The sequence below is a fragment of the Rattus norvegicus genome, chromosome X, assembly GCF_021556685.1.
Source record: "Rattus norvegicus strain SHRSP/BbbUtx chromosome X, alternate assembly SHRSP_T2T, whole genome shotgun sequence".
Lineage (NCBI taxonomy): Eukaryota > Metazoa > Chordata > Mammalia > Rodentia > Muridae > Rattus > Rattus norvegicus.
In genome coordinates, this window is record NC_141554.1 from 146,993,215 (window position 1) to 147,013,768 (window position 20,554).

Genomic DNA, 20,554 nt, shown 5'->3' on the forward strand with positions numbered 1-20,554 from the left:
GATTTTAAATCACCATCTTTCTCTTGGAGTGTTGGGATATCTAGGGCTTACTGTGGTAGGAGAACTAGATTCTGATGATGCCAAGTAGACTTGGTTTCTTTTGCTTATGTTCTTACACTTGCCTCTCACCATCTGGTTTTCCCTGGTGTTAGCTGGTCTTGCTGTTTCTGACTGGAGCTTGGCCCTCATGTGAGCCTGTGAGCTGTGAACCTGTGATCTTAGGTGTGTCAGCACTCCTGGGAGGCAAGCTGTCTTTCTGCAGGATTTGGTTGCAGAGAATTGTGTTACAGGGTCAGCTCTGGGGCACAGATAGAAACCAGAAGGCTATGTATACATTTTTAAAGGAGTTTGCCAAATGGGATGATGGTGTTTGCTCCAAAGAGCTATGCACAATTGAACAAAACTCCAAAGGCCAGAAGTGGTGGTACATTGCATTGGAACTCTCGATAAAGCAGCTTTAAATCTGAATTTTACTTAGACTACTACATACCCTTTAGGCATACTAATTATTTCAGAGCATAAACATGAACTAACACTCCATTGAGTGCATTCTTGAATTTCTCTAATCAATACATTAGAGTTTACAGTATACCAATCTTTCACTTCTTAAATTTAATTTATTCCTACGTATTTTAGTTTTTGTACCTAATACGAATGAGAATATCTTCCTCATATTTTTGAAATAACTCACTGTTATAGAAAAATACATGTTGATTTTGCTCTTATTTTCCTAAATATATTCATTCTAACAATGGATTGCTGCTTTAGTGATACATAATTTACATACTACAGAATAAATGCCTTTAAAGTATACAATTCAACAATGTTTCGTAATCACATGGTTGTGGCTATAATACCACTATCAATGATAGAATATTTTCATCACCACAGAAAGAAGTTTCCTTCCTTCTGTATGACCCACAGTATATTCCTTCTTTTTAGAAAAGAGTATTTAATTTATATCCATGTGTATTTTATCTCCATACATACCTATATACTGAATGTATGCCTTGTACAAAAAAAAAAAACAAGAAAAAGCCATTGGATTCCCTGGAACTTGAATTACAAATACCTACAAGCTACTATATGGATGCTAGAAATTGAGCCCAAGTCCTCTGGAAGAGTAGCCAGTGCTCCTAACTGTTAAGCTATCTCTAAATCACCATATATTCATCATTTACATAGTTTTCTATTCCAGACATTCTATAAAAATGGTATTGTTGTACAGTTATGGTCTTTTTTGACAAGTATCTTTTATGGAGCATGTTTCAAAGTTAACCCAGCCATAAATGAGACTTTTACTTTTTTCACATGCTCAGAAGTAGTTGTAATTACCTTTTTTATATTATAGTAATTATAATAGACATGCTGGGTGTCCTATAATGCTTAACTGTGCTCTTCATGGACTTTCCTACAAAACTGTTTGAGCTATTCTGCGTCCCTTGAATTTCCATATAAATTTAGGTAGCTTTTAATAGCCTTATTTGAGTCTCCAAAAATACTACTAGAGTATAAACCTTGTCTATTTAAATCATGAAACATTTGGTGGGCACCAACTGTGTTCAACACTCTCTTCTGGCTGCTGAAATGATGCAGAAATGCAGATAATGCAAATTAGTTATGCTTTTCAGATTTTCTATATTCTTATTCACATTTAGTATATTTCTTAGATTCAGGGAAATGTGTACTACTCTCCAAGATTTGTGATTTGTCCCCTTGTCCTTTTTACTGAACCAGTTCAGTTTTTTCTTACTCTTTTTGTAGTTTGTGTTTAATACTTAAACTTTCAAAACTGCTACACTGTTTTGGCAAGTTACTGCTTCCATTAACATGAAATAAAATTTTATCTATCAATCTACTTATTTATTGTTTATGAATTAAAATAATTTCTGCCTTAAATAATACCTTATGATATGAATGATATTTACAATATCAATGTTTGGCCTAGGCTGATATTCTATATGATGTTTATTATTATAGTTTTTCTTTCATTAATGTGTAAATCTTCCCTAATTTTTATCTGTTCCATTTTTTAAAAATCTATACTTTTAAAGGAGCTACTAACTAGACATATTTACTTTCCTTTTACTGTCTTTTTAATAGCTTCACACATGGTGACAAAAACGACTGGCTGGCCACCAAAATCAATTTCCTTTTTACTTCATAGAAATGGAGCTATCGCTGAGTACATGGAATTGTGACAGAACCATACTTGTGCTTCCATCCTCCATTCCACTTAGATGGGCCATAGAACAAACTGTCAATACAATATCAATACTATAAATGGAAATTCCTAAGTGCTACTTTATAAACCTGGGTCTTAAGGTAAGGCATGAATATTCTATAGCCATTTTCTCTTTCTATTATTCAGATGGTTGAAATCTTGTCAACATAAATGGAAAGCAACAGCATGCTTAGGCAATTGTTTTTCCGTTGAGTGGGATTGACTTTGTTCCTTAGATAAAATATGACAATTTTAGTATTTGGAGGTAAGATAAAGTTACTATTTCCCAACATAGTAATTCATAGAATTTGAGGTGAGTACTAAACATTTTTAAATGCACAGAACAACTTCTAAGACATTGTCCATCCCTAAATGTTAAAGGTGTATAACATTTTAAAATCCAAATACTAAGGCATCTGAGAACAGTTTCAAAGCAGAGATGAATCTTACAGGAGGAAATAGAGAGTCCCTGTGGCCTAGAATGATCCCATAGACAGGAAAATCTTATGGTTTAACAGTGAGGACTCTGGACGATTCTTGTAATACTAGGCCAGACATATTATAACTTACTTATTGCAATTTGCACATGGTTAAAATCACTTCTTTCATTTTATATTATATATCATCTTCTCTTTTATTTTTTAACATTTTATACAGTTTATTCTAATCATGGTTCCCCTCCTTTGTTTCTGTCCAGATCCAATCCCCATGTCTTCTTTTTATCATTTTTTTAGAAATAAAGTCCCATTTAAAAAAAAGAATAAAAGGCCTTCAGTCTGAATTATCCCAGACCCCTAAGATCTCTCAGACACTGAGCCACCAGTCAGGCAGCATACATGAGCTGGTCCAAGGCCCCTTGACACATATACAGCAGAGAACTGCCTGGTCTGGCCTTAGTGGGAGAAGAAGCAGCTAACACTCAAGAGACTTGAGACCTCTGGGGGCAGGTATGCCTGGCGGGGGAGAGAACATCTTCCTGGAGACAAAGGGGAGAAGGAATGGAACGAGGAACTGTGGGAAGGCAGATCATGAGGGGGGCAATGACTAGATTATAAAAAAATAAAAGTAATAAAAAAGAGAATGAAGCAAAACAATCACAGGGAGAAAGAAAAGGTATAAGAAACACAAACGACCATGCAAACACACACACACACACACACACACACACACACACACACGCACACGCATGCACACTAAAAACATAAATCTGGAAACCATAATGGATGAGAATAAAGGTAAAGCAAAAATTGCCCAAAGCATTATAGGACAAAACATCTCCGAAAATACCATTGAGTTTATTTGGTGTTGGCCATCTACAACTGAGCATGGGACCTCCCTTAAGTGTGGTTTGTATAATCAGTGAGACAACATTAGAGAAAGCTATTTTTTCCTTTTCAATCAGTTGTGAATTGCAGATAGCTTAGGTTCTTGGTTAGGGATGGGTATTTGTGCCCACTTCCCCTTTCAGTGCTGAGACCCCATCTAGCTTGGACCTGTGCAGACCCTTTGTATGCTATTACAGTCTCTGTGAGTTCATATGTGTTTCAGTCCTGTTGTGTCTGGAAGACACTATTTCACTGTTGTCTTCCATACACACTGGCACTTAACATCTGCAGTCCTCCTTTCCTGCATAGTTACCTAAGCCCTGAGTGGAGAGGTTTGACGAAAACATCCCAGTTAGAACTGAGTGTTCCAAGGTCTTTCACTCTACCATTGTCTATTTGTAGGTCTCTATATTAGTTCTCATCTCCTGCAGTAGGATATATCTCTGATGGTGAATAAGTTGGACCTAGGAATATTAACAGAATGCTATTAGGAGTCATTTTATTACTACAGTCCTTTATCAGAACAATGATATTTGGTTTTGCCCCATGTCCATAGCCTATCTAAGCTCAAGTTTTTGCCCCCCAAGTGGTATCAGGCATCACTTCCTTCTAATGGAGTAGGCCTTAAATCTAATTATAGCTGGTTACACCCACAACTTCTGTGCCACTGTAGCACCAGAATATGATGCAGACAGTGTATTATTTTAGACTGAAGGATTCATTCCATGTTGACCAAGAGAACCATCTATCAAGATCGTAGTGATCCTAATTAGTTTTGTACTAACTCAATGATTTTTACAAGAACCAATGGTGAATATTAGAGCAAGTGATGCGGCAAATTTCAAGTACTGGAAACTGTGTAAAAGCATCATCCACCTTTATGTCCCCAATATCACAATGCTCAGCAGGCTATTAGAGCTTCATGGTTGATGTTTAAAGTGAATAAAAAGATTCTTAGGCACAAAAATGGTAACTTAAAAATCAGAAGACTGGCAGTTTCTGCCTGTGCCCGGAACTGAATGGGTCCCAAAGCTCTCTGTACCCAAATCTCATGCGGAAGATAACTAGACTCTCAGAAGTGCAGACAATCCTGAGAGCTCAGAGGAGACAACTGCTTCTGCTCACATTCCAGGCCCAAGAGGATCCTGCCTAGTGTCCTCTGTGCTCTCTGGGCACAGGAACCTAGGTACAGTCAGGGGCAGGATCCTTCTGGTTTCTGCCTGCTCACAGAGCTGAAAGACAGGCACCAGGAGTGCTGACACTCCTGAGAGCAGAGGTAAGACCTTCTGCCCCAAGCAACCTGATGTTGGCTTGAGGACAGAGAAACCCAGGAGCAGACACTTCCAGTTTCTGCCTGTGCCCAGAGCTGACCTGGTCTCACAGCTCTCTGTATCCAGATCCAGCTGAAAGAAAGCAGGTCAACGGGAGCACTGACACACAAGCTTACAGGAGGGTCAAGCCACTATCAGAGACTGTAAGACAAGCTAACACCAGAGACAACGTGATGGCGAGAGGCAAGCTCAGGAACATAAGCAACAGAAACAAAGACTACTTGGCATCATTAGAGCCCAGTTCTCCCACCAAAGCAAATACTGGATATCCAAACACACAAGAAATGCAAGATTTGTATTTAAAATCACATCTCATGATGATGATGATACAGGACTTTAAGAAGACATAAATAACTCCCTTAAAGAAATAGGGGAGAACACAGGTAAACAAGTTGAAGCCATTAAAGAGGAAACAAAAAAATCCCTTAAAGAATTACAGAAGAACACAAAGAGGTGAAAGATGAACAAAACCATTCAAGGTTTAAAAATGGAAATAGAAACAATAAAGAAAGCAAAAAGTGAGACGATCCTGGAGATAGAAAACCTAGGAAAAAGATCAGGAGACATAGACACAAGCATCACCAACACAATACAAGATATAGAAGAGAGAATCTCAGGGTCAGAAGATGCCATAGAAAACATTGGCACAACCTTCAAAGAAAATGGAAAAAATTTCTAACCCAAAACATCCACAAAGTCCAGGACACAATGAGAAGATCAAGCCTAAGGATAATAGGTATGGAAGTAAACAAAGATTCACAATTTAAGGGCCAGTAAATATCTTCAACAAAGTTATAGAAGAAAATTTTCCTAACCTAAGGAAAGATATGTCCATAAACATACAAGAAGCCTACAGAAAGTCAAATAGAGTAGACCAGAAAAGAAATTGTTCCCATCACATAATATTCAAAACAACACTCACACACAAAACAAGGAAAGAATATTAAAAGCAGTAAAGGAAAAAAATCAAGTAACATATAAAGGAAGGTCTATCAGAATTACACCAGACTTCTCACTAGAGTTTATGAAAGCCAGAAGATCCTGGACAGATGCCATACAGTAAAAGGCTGGAGAACACAAATGCCAGCCCAGGTTACTGTATCCAGCAAAACTCTCAATTCACGTAGATGGAGAAACCAAGATATTCCATGACAAAATCAAATTTACACAATATCTTTCCACAAACCCAGTCCAACAAAGGATAATAGATAGAAAAGTCCAACACAAGGAGGGAAAGTACACACACACACACACACACACACACACACACACACACACACTCCAAAAGAAAAATAATCCCCTTGCAACAAAACCAAAAGAAGAAAGACACACAAACATAATTCCACCTCTAATAAAAAAAAAAAAGACGAAACGACAGTCACTATTCCTTAATATCTCTCAACATAAATGGATTTAATTCCCCCAGTAAAAAAAAAGAAATAGATTGGATACATTAAGAGGACTGAGCATTTTGCTGCATACAGGAAACACACTTTACATTTCTGTGGCAAAGACAGACACTGCCTCAGAGTAAAAGGCTGGAAAACAATTTTCCAAGTAGATGGTCCCAAGAAACAAAATGGACTAGCCATTCTAAAACTGAATAAAATTGACTTTCAACCAAAAGTTATCAAAAAAGATAAGGAAGAACACTTCATATTCATCAAAGTAAAAATCCACCAGGATGAACGCTCAACCCTGAATATCTATGCTCCAAACGCAAGGGCACATGCATTCATAAAAGAAACCTTACAAACACTCAAAGCACCCATTGCACCTCAAATAATAATAGTGCGACATTTCAGCACACAACTGTCATCATGGAAACAGAAACTAAACACTGAGATGGTTAAACTAACAGAAGTTATGAACCAAGTGGATTTAACAGATATTTACAGAACGTTTCATCCTAAAACAAAAGAATATACCTTCTTCTCAGCACGTCATGGTACCTTCTCCAAAATTGACCATATAATCTGTCAAGAAAAACAGACCTCGCCCTGCGCCTGAGACAACGCCTGAACCTGAAGGAACAGACCGGATAAACAGTTCCCTGCACCCAAATCCCGTGGGAGGGAGAGCTAAACCTTCAGAGAGGCAGACACGCCTGGGAAACCAGAAGAGACTGCACTCTGCACACATTACTGATTCCAGAGGAAAACACCAAACGCCATCTGGAACCCTGGTGCACTGAAGCTCACGGAAACGGCGGCGCAGATCTTCCTGGTTGCTGCCGCCGCAGAGAGCTCTTGGGCAGCACCCTGCGAGCGAATTTGAGCCTCAGGATCACAGGTAAGACCAACTTTCTGCTGCAAGTGACCTGCCTGGTGAACTCAAGACACAGGCCCACAGGAACAGCTGAAGACCTGTAGAGAGGAAAAACTACACGCCTGAAACCAAAACACTCTGTCTCCATAACTGACTGAAAGAAAACAGGAAAACAGGTCTACAGCGCTCCTGACACACAGGCTTATAGGACAGTCTAGCCACTGTCAGAAATAGCAGAACAAAGTAACACTAGAGATAATCTGATGGCGAGAGGCAAACGCAGGAACCCAAGCAACAGAAACCAAGATTACATGGCACAATCAGAGCCCAATTCTCCCATCAAAACAAACATGGAAAATCCAAACACACCAAAAAAGCAAGATCTAGTTTCAAAATCATTTTTGATCATGATGCTGGAGGACTTCAAGAAAGACGTGAAGAACTCCCTTAGAGAAATACAGGAAAACATTAATAAACAAGTAGAAGCCCATAGAGAGGAGACACAAAAATCCCTGAAAGAATTCCAGGAAAACACAATCAAACAGTTGAAGGAATTAAAAATGGAAATAGAAGCAATCAAGAAAGAACACATGGAAACAACCCTGGATATAGAAAACCAAAAGAAGAGACAAGGAGCTGTAGATACAAGCTTCACCAACAGAATACAAAAGATCGAAGAGAGAATCTCAGGGGGAGAAGATTCCATAGAAATCATTGACCCAACTGTCAAAGATAATGTAAAGCGGAAAAAGCTACTGGTCCAAAACATACAGGAAATCCAGGACTCAATGAGAAGATCAAACCTAAGGATAATAGGTATAGAAGAGAGTGAAGACTCCCAGCTCAAAGGACCAGTAAATATCTTCAACAAAATCATAGAAGAAAACTTCCCTAACCTAAAAAAAGAGATACCCATAGGCTAAAAGAAGCCTACAGAACTCCAAATGGATTGGACCAGAAAAGAAACACCTCCCGTCACATAATAGTCAAAACACCAAACGCACAAAATAAAGAAAGAATATTAAAAGCAGTAAGGGAAAAAGGTCAAGTAACATATAAAGGCAGACCTATCAGAATCACACCAGACTTCTCGCCAGAAACTATGAAGGCCAGAAGATCCTGGACTGATGTCATGCAGACCCTAAGAGAACACAAATGCCAGCCCAGGTTACTGTAAACTGCAAAACTCTCAATTAACATTGATGGAGAAACCAAGATATTCCATGACAAAACCAAACTTACACAATATCTTTCTACAAATCCAGCACTACAAAGGATAATAAATGGTAAAGCCCAACATAAGGAGGCAAGCTATACCCTAGAAGAAGCAAGAAACTAATCGTCTTGGCAACAAAACAAAGAGAAGAAAAGCACACAAACATAACCGCACATCCAAATATGAATATAACGGGAAGCAATAATCACTATTCCTTAATATTTCTCAACATCAATGGCCTCAACTCCCCAATAAAAAGACATAGATTAACAAGCTGGATACGCAACGAGGACCCTGCATTCTGCTGCCTACAGGAAACACACCTCAGAGACAAAGACAGACACTACCTCAGAGTGAAAGGCTGGAAAACAAATTTCCAAGCAAATGGTCGCAAGAAACAAGCTGGAGTAGCCATTCTAATATCAAATAAAATCAATTTTCAACTAAAAGTCATCAAAAAAGATAAAGAAGGACACTTCATATTCATCAAAGGAAAAATCCACCAAGATGAACTCTCAATCCTAAATATCTATGCCCCAAATACAAGGGCACCTACATACGTAAAAGAAACCTTACTAAAGCTCAAAACACACATTGCACCTCACACAATAATAGTGGGAGATTTCAACACCCCACTCTCATCAATGGACAGATCATGGAAACAGAAAATAAACAGAGACGTAGACAGACTAAGAGAAGTCATGAGCCAAATGGACTTAACAGATATTTATAGAACATTCTATCCTAAAGCAAAAGGATATAACTTCTTCTCAGCTCCTCATGGTACTTTCTCCAAAATTGACAATATAATTTGTCAAAAAACGGGCTTCAACAGGTACAGAAAGATAGAAATAATCCCATGCGTGCTATCGGACCACCACGGCCTAAAACTGGTCTTCAATAACACTAAGGGAAGAATGCCCACAAATACGTGGAAATTGAACAATGCTCTACTCAATGATAAACTGGTCAAGGAAGAAATAAAGAAAGAAATTAAAAACTTTTTAGAATTTAATGAAAATGAATGTAGAACATACCCAAATTTGAGGGACACAATGAAAGCTGTGCTAAGAGGAAAACTCATGGTGCTGAGTGCCTGCAGAAAGAAACAGGAAAGAGCATATGTCAGCAGCTTGACAGCACACCTAAAAGCTCTAGAACAAAAAGAAGCAAATACACCCAGGAGGAGTAGAAGGCAGGAAATAATCAAACTCAGAGCTGAAATCAACCCAGTAGAAACAAAAAGGACCATAGAAAGAATCAACAGAACCAAAAGTTGGTTCTTTGAGAAAATCAATAAGATAGATAAACCCTTAGCCAGACTAACGGAAGGACACAGAGAGTGTGTCCAAATTAACAAAATCAGAAATGAAAAGGGAGACATAACTACAGATTCAGAGGAAATTCAAAAAATCATCAGATCTTACTATAAAAGCCTATATTCAACAAAACTTGAAAATCTGCAGGAAATGGACAATTTCCTAGACTGATACCGGGAACCGAAGTGAAATCAGGAACAGATAAACCAGTTAAACAAACCCATAACTCCTAAGGAAATAGAAGCAGTCATTAAAGGTCTCCCAACCAAAAAGAGCCCAGGTCCAGACGGGTTTAATGCAGAATTCTATCAAACCTTCATAGAAGACCTCATACCAATATTATCCAAACTATTCCACAAAATTGAAACAGATGGAGCCCTACCGAATTCCTTCTACGAAGCCACAATTACTCTTATACCTAAACCACACAAAGACACAACAAAGAAAGAGAACTTCAGACCAATTTCCCTTATGAATATCGATGCAAAAATACTCAATAAAATTCTGGCAAACCGAATCCAAGAGCACATCAAAGCAATCATCCACCATAATCAAGTAGGCTTCTTCCCAGGCATGCAGGGATGGTTTAATATATGGAAAACCATCAATGTGATCTATTATATAAACAAATTGAAAGAACAAAACCACATGATCATTTCATTAGATGCTGAGAAAGCATTTGACAAAATTCAACACCGCTTCATGATAAAAGTCCTGGAAAGAATAGGAATTCAAGGCCCATACCTAAACATAGTAAAAGCCATATACAGCAAACCAGTTGCTAACATTAAACTAAATGGAGAGAAACTTAAAGCAATCCCACTAAAATCAGGGACTAGACAAGGCTGCCCACTCTCTCCCTACTTATTCAGTATAGTTCTTGAAGTTCTAGCCAGAGCAATCAGACAACAAAAGGAGGTCAAGGGGATAGAGATCGGAAAAGAAGAAGTCAAAATATCACTATTTGCAGATGATATGATAGTATATTTAAGTGATCCCAAAAGTTCCAAGAGAGAACTACTAAAGCTGATAAACAACTTCAGCAAAGTGGCTGGGTATAAAATTAACTCAAATAAATCAGTAGCCTTCCTCTACACAAGAGAGAAACAAGCCGAGAAAGAAATTAGGGAAACGACACCCTTCATAATAGACCCAAATAATATAAAGTACCTCGGTGTGACTTTAACCAAGCAAGTAAAAGATTTGTACAATAAGAACTTCAAGACTCTGAAGAAAGAAATTGAAGCAGACCTCAGAAGATGAAAAGATCTCCCATGCTCCTGGATTGGCAGGATTAATATAGTAAAAATGGCCATTTTACCAAAAGCGATCTACAGATTCAATGCAATCCCCATCAAAATACCAATCCAATTCTTCAAAGAGTTAGACAGAACAATTTGCAAATTCATCTGGAATAACCAAAAACCCAAGATAGCTAAAACTATCCTCAACAATAAAAGGACTTCAGGGGGAATCACTATCCCTGAACTCAAGCAGTATTACAGAGCAATAGTGATAAAAACTGCATGGTATTGGTACAGAGACAGACAGATAGACCAATGGAATAGAATTGAAGACCCAGAAATGAACCCACACACCTATGGTCACTTGATTTTTGACAAAGGAGCCAAAACCATCCAATGGAAAAAAGATAGCATTTTCAGCAAATGGTGCTGGTTCAACTGGAGGTCAACATGTAGAAGAATGGAGTTCGATCCATGCTTATCACCCTGTACAAAGCTTAAGTCCAAGTGGATCAAGGACATCCACATCAAACCAGACACACTCAAACTAATAGAAGAAAAACTAGGGCAGCATCTCGAACACATGGGCACTGGAAAAAATTTCCTGAACAAAACACCAATGGCTTATGCTCTAAGATCAAGAATCAACAAATGGGATCTCATAAAACTGCAAAGCTTCTGTAAGGCAAAGGACACTGTGGTTAGGACAAAACGGCAACCAACAGATTGGGAAAAGATCTTTACGAATCCTACAACAGATAGAGGCCTTATATCCAAAATATACAAAGAACTCAGGAAGTTAGACCGCAGGGAGACAAATAACCCTATTAAAAAATGGGGTTCAGAGCTAAACAAAGAATTCACAGCTGAGGAATGCCAAATGGCTGAGAAACACCTAAAGAAATGTTCAACATCTTTAGTCATAAGGGAAATGCAAATCAAAACAACCCTGAGATTTCACCTCACACCAGTGAGAATGGCTAAGATCAAAAACTCAGGTGACAGCAGATGCTGGCGAGGATGTGGAGAAAGAGGAACACTCCTCCATTGTTGGTGGGATTGCAGACTGGTAAAACCATTCTGGAAATCAGTCTGGAGGTTCCTCAGAAAATTGGACATTGAACTGCCTGAGGATCCAGCTATACCTCTCTTGGGCATATACCCAAAAGATGCCCCAACATATAAAAGAGACACGTGCTCCACTATGTTCCTAACAGCCTTATTTATAATAGCCAGAAAATGGAAAGAACCCAGATGCCCTTCAACAGAGGAATGGATACAGAAAATGTGGTACATCTACACAATGGAATATTACTCAGCTATCAAAAACAACGACTTTATGAAATTCGTAGGCAAATGGTTGGAACTGGAAAATATCATCCTGAGTGAGCTAACCCAATCACAGAAAGACATACATGGTATGCACTCATTGATAAGTGGCTATTAGCCCAAATGCTTGAATTATCCTAGATCCCTAGAACAAACGAAACTCAAGACGGATGATCAAAATGTGAATGCTTCACTCCTTCTTTAAATGAGGAAAAAGAATACCCTTGGCAGGGAAGGGAGAGGCAAAGATTAAAACAGAGACTGAAGGAACACCCATTCAGAGCCTGCACCACATGTGGCCCATACATATACAGCCACCCAATTAGACAAGTTGGATGAAGCAAAGAAGTGCAGACCGACAGGAGCCGGATGTAGATCGCTCCTGAGAGACACAGCCAGAATACAGCAAATACAGAGGCAAATGCCAGCAGCAAACCACTGAACTGAGAATAGGTCCCCTGTTGAAGGAATCAGAGAAAGAACTGGAAGAGCTTGAAGGGGCTCGAGACCCCAAAAGTACAACAATGTCAAGCAACCAGAGCTTCCAGGGACTAAGCCACTACCTAAAGACTATACATGGACTGACCCTGGAGTCTGACCCCATAGGTAGCAATGAATATCCTAGTAAGAGCACCAGTGGAAGGGGAAGCCCTGGGTCCTGCTAAGACTGAACCCCCAGTGAAGTAGTCTATGCGGGGAGGGCGGCAATGGGGGGAGGGTTGGGGGGGTAACACCCATAAGGAAGGGGAGGGGGAGGGGGATGTTTGCCCGGAAACCGGGAAAGGGAATAACACTCGAAATGTATATAAGAAATACTCAAGTTAATAAAAAATAAAAAGAAAGAAATGTATATAAGAAATACTCAAGTTAATAAAAAAAAAAACTCAGATGACAGCAAATGCTGGCGAGGATGCGGAGGAAGAGGAACACTCCTCCATTGTTGGTGGGGTTGCAGACTGGTACAACCATTCTGGAAATCAGTCTGGAGGTTCCTCAGAAAATTGGACATTGAACTGCCTGAGGATCCAGCTATACCTCTCTTGGGCATATACCCAAAAGATGCCCCAACATATAAAAAAGACACGTGCTCCACTATGTTCATCGCAGCCTTATTTATAATAGCCAGAAGCTGGAAAGAACCCAGATGCCCTTCAACAGAGGAATGGATACAGAAAATGTGGTACATCTACACAATGGAATATTACACAGCTATCAAAAACAACGACTTTATGAAATTTGTAGGCAAATGGTTGGAACTGGAAAATATCATCCTGAGTGAGCTAACCCAATCACATAAAGACATACATGGTATGCACTCATTGATAAGTGGCTTTTAGCCCAAATGCTTGAATTACCCTAGATCCCTAGAACAAACGAAACTCAAGACGGATGATCAAAATGTGAATGCTTCACTCCTTCTTTAATGAGGAAAAAGAATACCCTTGGCAGGGAAGGGAGAGGCAAAGATTAAAACAGAGACTGAAGGAACACCCATTCAGAGCCTGCCCCACGTGTGGCCCATACATATACAGCCACCCTATTAGGCAAGATGGATGAAGCAAAGAAGTGCAGACCGACAGGAGCCGGATGTAGATCGCTCCTGAGAGACACAGCCAGAATACAGCAAATACAGAGGCGAATGCCAGCAGCAAACCACTGAACTGAGAATAGGTCCCCTGTTGAAGGAATCAGAGAAAGAACTGGAAGAGCTTGAAGGGGCTCGAGACCCCAAAAGTACAACAATGTCAAGCAACCAGAGCTTCCAGGGACTAAGCCACTACCTAAATACTATACATGGACTGACCCTGGAGTCTGACCCCATATGTAGCAATGAATATCCTAGTAAGAGCACCAGTGGAAGGGGAAGCCCTGGGTCCTGCTAAGACTGAACCCCCAGTGAACTGGACTATGGGGGGAGGGCGGCAATGGGGGGAGGGTTGGGAGGGGAACACCCATAAGGAAGGGGAGAGGGGAGGGGGATGTTTGCCCGGAAACCGGGAAAGGGAATAACACTTGAAATGTATATAAGAAATACTCAAGTTAATAAAAAAAAAAACTCAGATGACAGCAAATACTGGCGAGGATGCGGAGGAAGAGGAACACTCCTCCATTGTTGGTGGGGTTGCAGACTGGTACAACCATTCTGGAAATCAGTCTGGAGGTTCCTCAGAAAACTGGACATTGAACTGCCTGAGGATCCAGCTATACCTCTCTTGGGCATATACCCAAAAGATGCCCCAACATATAAAAAAGACACGTGCTCCACTATGTTCATCGCAGCCTTATTTATAATAGCCAGAAGCTGGAAAGAACCCAGATGCCCTTCAACAGAAGAATGGATACAGAAAATGTGGTACATCTACACAATGGAATATTACTCAGCTATCAAAAACAACGACTTTATGAAATTCGTAGGCAAATGGTTGGAACTGGAAAATATCATCCTGAGTGAGCTAACCCAATCACAGAAAGACATACATGGTATGCACTCATTGATAAGTGGCTATTAGCCCAAATGCTTGAATTACCCAAGATGCCTAGAACAAATGAAACTCAAGACGGATGATCAAAATGTGAATGCTTCACTCCTTCTTTAAAAGGGGAACAAGAATACCCTTGGCAGGGAAGAGAGAGGCAAAGACTAAAGCAGAGACTGAAGGAACAACCATTCAGAGCCTGTCCCATATGTGGCCCATACATATACAGCCACACAATTAGACAAGATGGATGAAGCAAAGAAATGCAGGCCGACAGGAGCCAGATGTAGATCGCTCCTGAGAGACACAGCCATAATACAGCAAATACAGGGGCGAATGCCAGCACCAAACCACTGAACTGAGAATAGGACCCCCGTTGAAGGAATCAGAGAAAGAACTGGAAGAGCTTGAAGGTGCTCGAGACCCCATATGTACAACAATGCCAAGCAACCAGAGCTTCCAGGGACTAAGCCACTACCTAAAGACTATACATGGACTGACCCTGGACTCTGACCTCATAGGTAGCAATGAATATCCTAGTAAGAGCACCAGTGGAAGGGGAAGCCCTGGGTCCTGCTAAGACTGAACCCCCGGTGAACTAGACTGTTGGGGGGAGGGCGGCAATGGGGGGAGGGTTGGGAGGGGAACACCCATAAGGAAGGGGAGGGGGGAGGGGGATGTTTTCCCGGAAACCGGGAAAGGGAATAACACTCGAAATGTATATAAGAAATACTCAAGTTAATTAAAAAAAAAAAACAGATCTCAAGAGACACAAGAAGATTGAAATAACCCCATGCATTTTATCAGTTCACCACAGACTAAGGCTGGTCTTCAATAATGACAAAAACTAGAGAAAGTCCACATACACATGGAAGTTGAACAATGCTCTACTCAATGATAACTTGGTCAAGGAATAAAAAAGAAAGAAATTAAAGACTTCTTAGAATTTAATGAAAATGAAGGTACAACATACCCAAACTTATGGGACACAATGAAAGCTGTGCTACAAAGAAAACTTATAGCGCTGAGTGCCTGCAGAAAGAAACAGGAGAGAGCATATATGAGCAACTTGACAGCACCCCTAAAAACTCTAGAACAAAAAGAAGCAAATTCACCTAGGAGGAGTAGAGGGCAGGAAATAATCAAACTCAGAGCTGAAATCAACCCAGTAGAAACAAAAAGGACCATAGAAAGAATCAACAGAACCAAAAGCTGGTTCTTTGAGAAAATCAACAAGATAGATAAACCCTTAGCCAGACTAATCAAGGACTGAGAGAGTATGTCCAAATTAACAAAATCAGAAATGAAAAGGGAGACATAATTACAGAATCAGTGAAAATTCAAAAAATCATCAGATCATACTACAAAAGCCTATATTCAACAAAACTGGAAAATCTGGACAAAATGGACAATTTTCTAGACAGATACCATGATGCAAAGTTAAATCAGGATCAGTTAACAATCTACACAGTCCCATAACTCCTAAAGAAAATAAGCAGTTTGTTGCTATAAAATTATTTTAAAACAAAACAAAAAGCTTTCTTTTAATCCACACTAGATCCAGCACCATAGTGCCCCAAGATACCTGGTAGATATCTTCATCTCAGTCAGCAAAATATCTAACAAAATCTTCTCCATCCCATATCACACTGCTGATGGCTTCTCCCTGAGCCTGGCAACAATCTCTCTACCCATCTAGTTCCCAAGACAGGTTGCCACCATGCCAAAAATATTCATCCCAATTCTGTGGCAGCCTAGTGTCTCCAGCCACTACATACTCCCTTGAGCTTAAATCGCCACATGAAAGAACACACAACACAATAACCTCTGATCTAATTGATAAGATATAATGGCCTACCTAGACATACAAAGGGCTGTACACATCCATCCCTTAAGCATATTCATAACAACCTATAAATGTGCAGAGAGGAATCTTAACATCAGCCTTCATGTTCTCTCTGCTGCTTCTTCTAACCATCCTTCCTTCTTGTCCAATGACAGGCCTCATTATATCTTGTGCATGTCTTCACGTGTATGACATCCTACAGCAGTTACTAAAAGTGTCCCAACGAAAAAAAGCCCAGGACTAGATGGTTTTAGTACAGAATTCTATCAGACCATCATAGATATAATATGAATATTTCTCAAACTATTACACAAAATAGAAACAGAAGGAACACTAACCAAATCCTTCTATGAAGCCACAATTACACTTATACCTAAACCACAGGAAGAGCCAACAAAGAAAGAGAACTTCAGACCAATTTACCTTATGAATGTCAAGGCAAAAATACTCAATAAAATTCTCAAAAACCGAATCCAAAAATACATCAGAACAATCATCCATCATGATCAAGTAGGCTTCATCCCAAGAATGGACTAAACGGAGAAAAATTGAAAATTCCCACTAAAATCAGGGACTAGACAAGGCTTCCCACTCTCTCCCTAATTATTCAATATAGTACTTGAAGTCCTAGCAAGAGCAATCAAGACAAGAAAAGGTGGTCAAAGGAATACAAATTGGAAAGGAAAAAAAGTTAAAATATCACTATTTGCAGATGATATGGTAGATATGATATGGTTCCACAAGAGAACTTCTAAGCCTGGTAAACAACTTTAGCAAAATGGCTGGGTATAAAATTAACTCAAACAAATCAGTAGCCTTCCTCTACTCAAAGGACAAACAGTCTGAGAAAGAAATTATGGAAAAGACACCCTTCACAATAGTCACAAAGTAACATAAAATACCGCAGTGTGATTCTAACCAAACAAGTGAAAGATCTGTATGACAAGAACTTCAAGTGTCTGAAGAAATGAATTGAAGATCTCAAAAGATGGAAAGGCCTCCCGTGCTCCTGGATTGGCAGGATTAATATAGTAAAAATGGCCATTTTGCCAAAAGCAATCTACAGATCCAATGCAATCACCATCAAAGTTCCTACTCAATTCTTCAGAGTTAGAAAGAGCAATTTGCAAATTCATTTGGAATAATGAAAAACCCAGGAGAGCAAAAACTATCCTCAATGATAAAAGAACTTCTGGGTGAATCACCATCCCTGACCTCAAGATATATTACAGAGCAATAGTGATTAAAAAAACTGTATAGTGTTGGTACAGAGACAGGCAGGTAGACCAGTGGAATAGAATTGAAGACCCAGAAATGAATGCACACACCTATGATCACTTGATCTTTGACAAAGGAGCTAAATCCATCCCATAGAAAAAAGATAGCATTTTCAACAAATGGTTCTGGTTCAACTGGAGGTCAGCATGTAGAAGAATGCAAAGCTATCCATTCTTATCACCCTGTAAAAAGCTTAAGTCCAAGTGGATCAAGGACCTCCACATAAAATCAGATACACTCGAACTAATAGAAGAAAAAGTGGGGAAGAGTCTTGAATACACGGGCACTTGGGAAAATTTCCTGAACAAAACACCAATGGCTTAGGCTCTGAGATCAAGAGTTGACAAATGGGATCTCATAAAACTGCAAAGACTCTCTAAGGCAAAGGACACTATCATTAGGATAAAACGGCAACCAACAGATTAGGAAAAGTTCTTTACCAATCTTACATCCAATAGAGGGCTAATATCCAATATATGCAAAGAACTCAAAAAGATCAACTCCAGGAGAACCAAATTACCCTATTAAAAATTGGGTACAGAGCTAAACAAGAGTTCTCAGCTGAGGAATATGGAATGGCTGAGAAGCACCTAAAGAAATGCTCAACGTCCTTAGTCATCAGGGAAATGCAAATCAAAACACTGAGATTCCATCCTAGTAAGAGCACCAGTGGAAGGGGAAGCCCTGGGTCCTGCTAAGACTGAACCCCCAGTGAACTAGATTGTTGGGGGGAGGGCGGCAATGGGGGGAGGATGGGGAGGGGAACACCGATAAGAAAGGGGAGGGGGAGGGGGATGTTTGCCCGGAAACCTGGAAAGGGAATAACACTCGAAATGTATATAAGAAATACTCAAGTTAATTTAAAAAAACAAAAAAACAAAAACAAAAAAACACTGAGATTCCACCACACACCAATCAGAATGGCTAAGATAAAAACTCAGGTGATGACAGATGCTGTTAAGGATTGTAAGCTGGTACAACCACTCTGGAAATCAATCTGGAGGTTCCTCAGAAAATTGGACATTGCACTACCTTAGGCCCCAGCTATAACCCTCCAGGACAGATATCCAAAAGATTATCTAACATATAACAAGGACACATGCTCCATTATTTTCACAGCAGCCTTATTTATAATAGCGAGTAGCTGGAAAGAACCCAGATGCCCTTCAACAGAGGAATGGATACAGAAAATGTGGTACATCTACATAGTGGAGTACTACTCAGCTATCAAAAACAATGACTTCATGAAATTCATAGGCAAATGGATGGAACTAGAAAATATCATCCTGAGTCAGGTAACCGAATCAAAAAAAAAAAAAAAAACACACATGGTATGCAGTCACTGATAATTGGATATTAGCTCAAAAGCTCAAATTACCCAAGATACAATCCACTGACCACATGAAGCTCAAGAAGGATGACCAAAGTGCGGATGCTTCAGTCCTTCTTAAAAGGGGAAAAATATTCATAGGAGGAGCTATGGAGACAAAGTTTGGAGCATCCACTGAAGGAATGGCCATTCTGGGGAACCGGCCCATATGTGTGTGTGTGTGTGTGTGTGTGTGTGTGTGTGTGTGTGTGTGTGTGTGTGTGTGTGTGTGTACAGCCATCAAGCCTAGACAATATTTCTGATACCAAGAAGTGCATGCTGACAGGAACCTGATATATCTGTTTCCTGAGAGGCTCAGCAAGAGTGTGGCAAATACAGAGATGAATGCTAGCAACAAATCATTGAACTGAGAATGGGAATCCATTGGAGGTGTTAGAGAAAGGATTAAAGGAGCTGAAGAGGCTTGCAACCCCATAAAAACAACAATACCAACCAACCAGAGCTCCCAGGGATGAAACCACTACCCAAAAAGTATACCTGGACAAACCAATGGCTTCTGCTTCATATGTAGCAGAGGATGGCCATGTTGGGCATCAATTACAGGAGAAGCCCTTGGTCCTGCCTAGGCTTGAAACACCCCCTCCAAGTATAGGTGAATATCAGGGCGGGAAGGCAGGAAGGAAAGGGTTGTTGGGGAGGGGGAACAACCTTTTAGAAGAAGTGAGAGGGTATGGGATAGGTAGCTGAATGAACAGGGAAACCAGGGAAGAGAATAACATTTGAAATACAAATAAAAATTATCCAATAAAAATAAATTTAAAAAAATCATAAGACTGTATTTTTGCTTATGTATTTTTCTATATTTTTCCTTCCCATTCCTCTAGACAAGATCTACTCTAATGATATTTTTAAATGACTCCTCTTTATGGCTAGTACTTTATTCTAAATCATCAAAGCACCATGAAATGTTTACAAATTGTTCTCCTTAGCTGCTCTTCTGAAAATACTCTAATGCAGGTTATCACTCCCATGCTCGGTGGTTCCCAGAAGTAACTTTTAAAGATCTGTATCAGTCTCCCATACTAGTCTCTATTTTTCATGAGAAACTTTCCAATCTAGTCAAATAGATTCAAGAATAGTCTAGTAAATATACTTCATATATTCCCTTGTTTAGAGTTTTTTTTTTAAGAAATCTTCTACATTACATTTACACAATTTCAATTTGTTTTCCTCACAGAGATGTGGTACAGGGTTTATGGTTTCTCCACAAACTGTCCATATCATTGAATTTAGCCATGCTGTTAAAGAATACGGGTCACCACAATTTACTATGGACTATTTGCTTATTAAAAGTGTGTAGACGTATA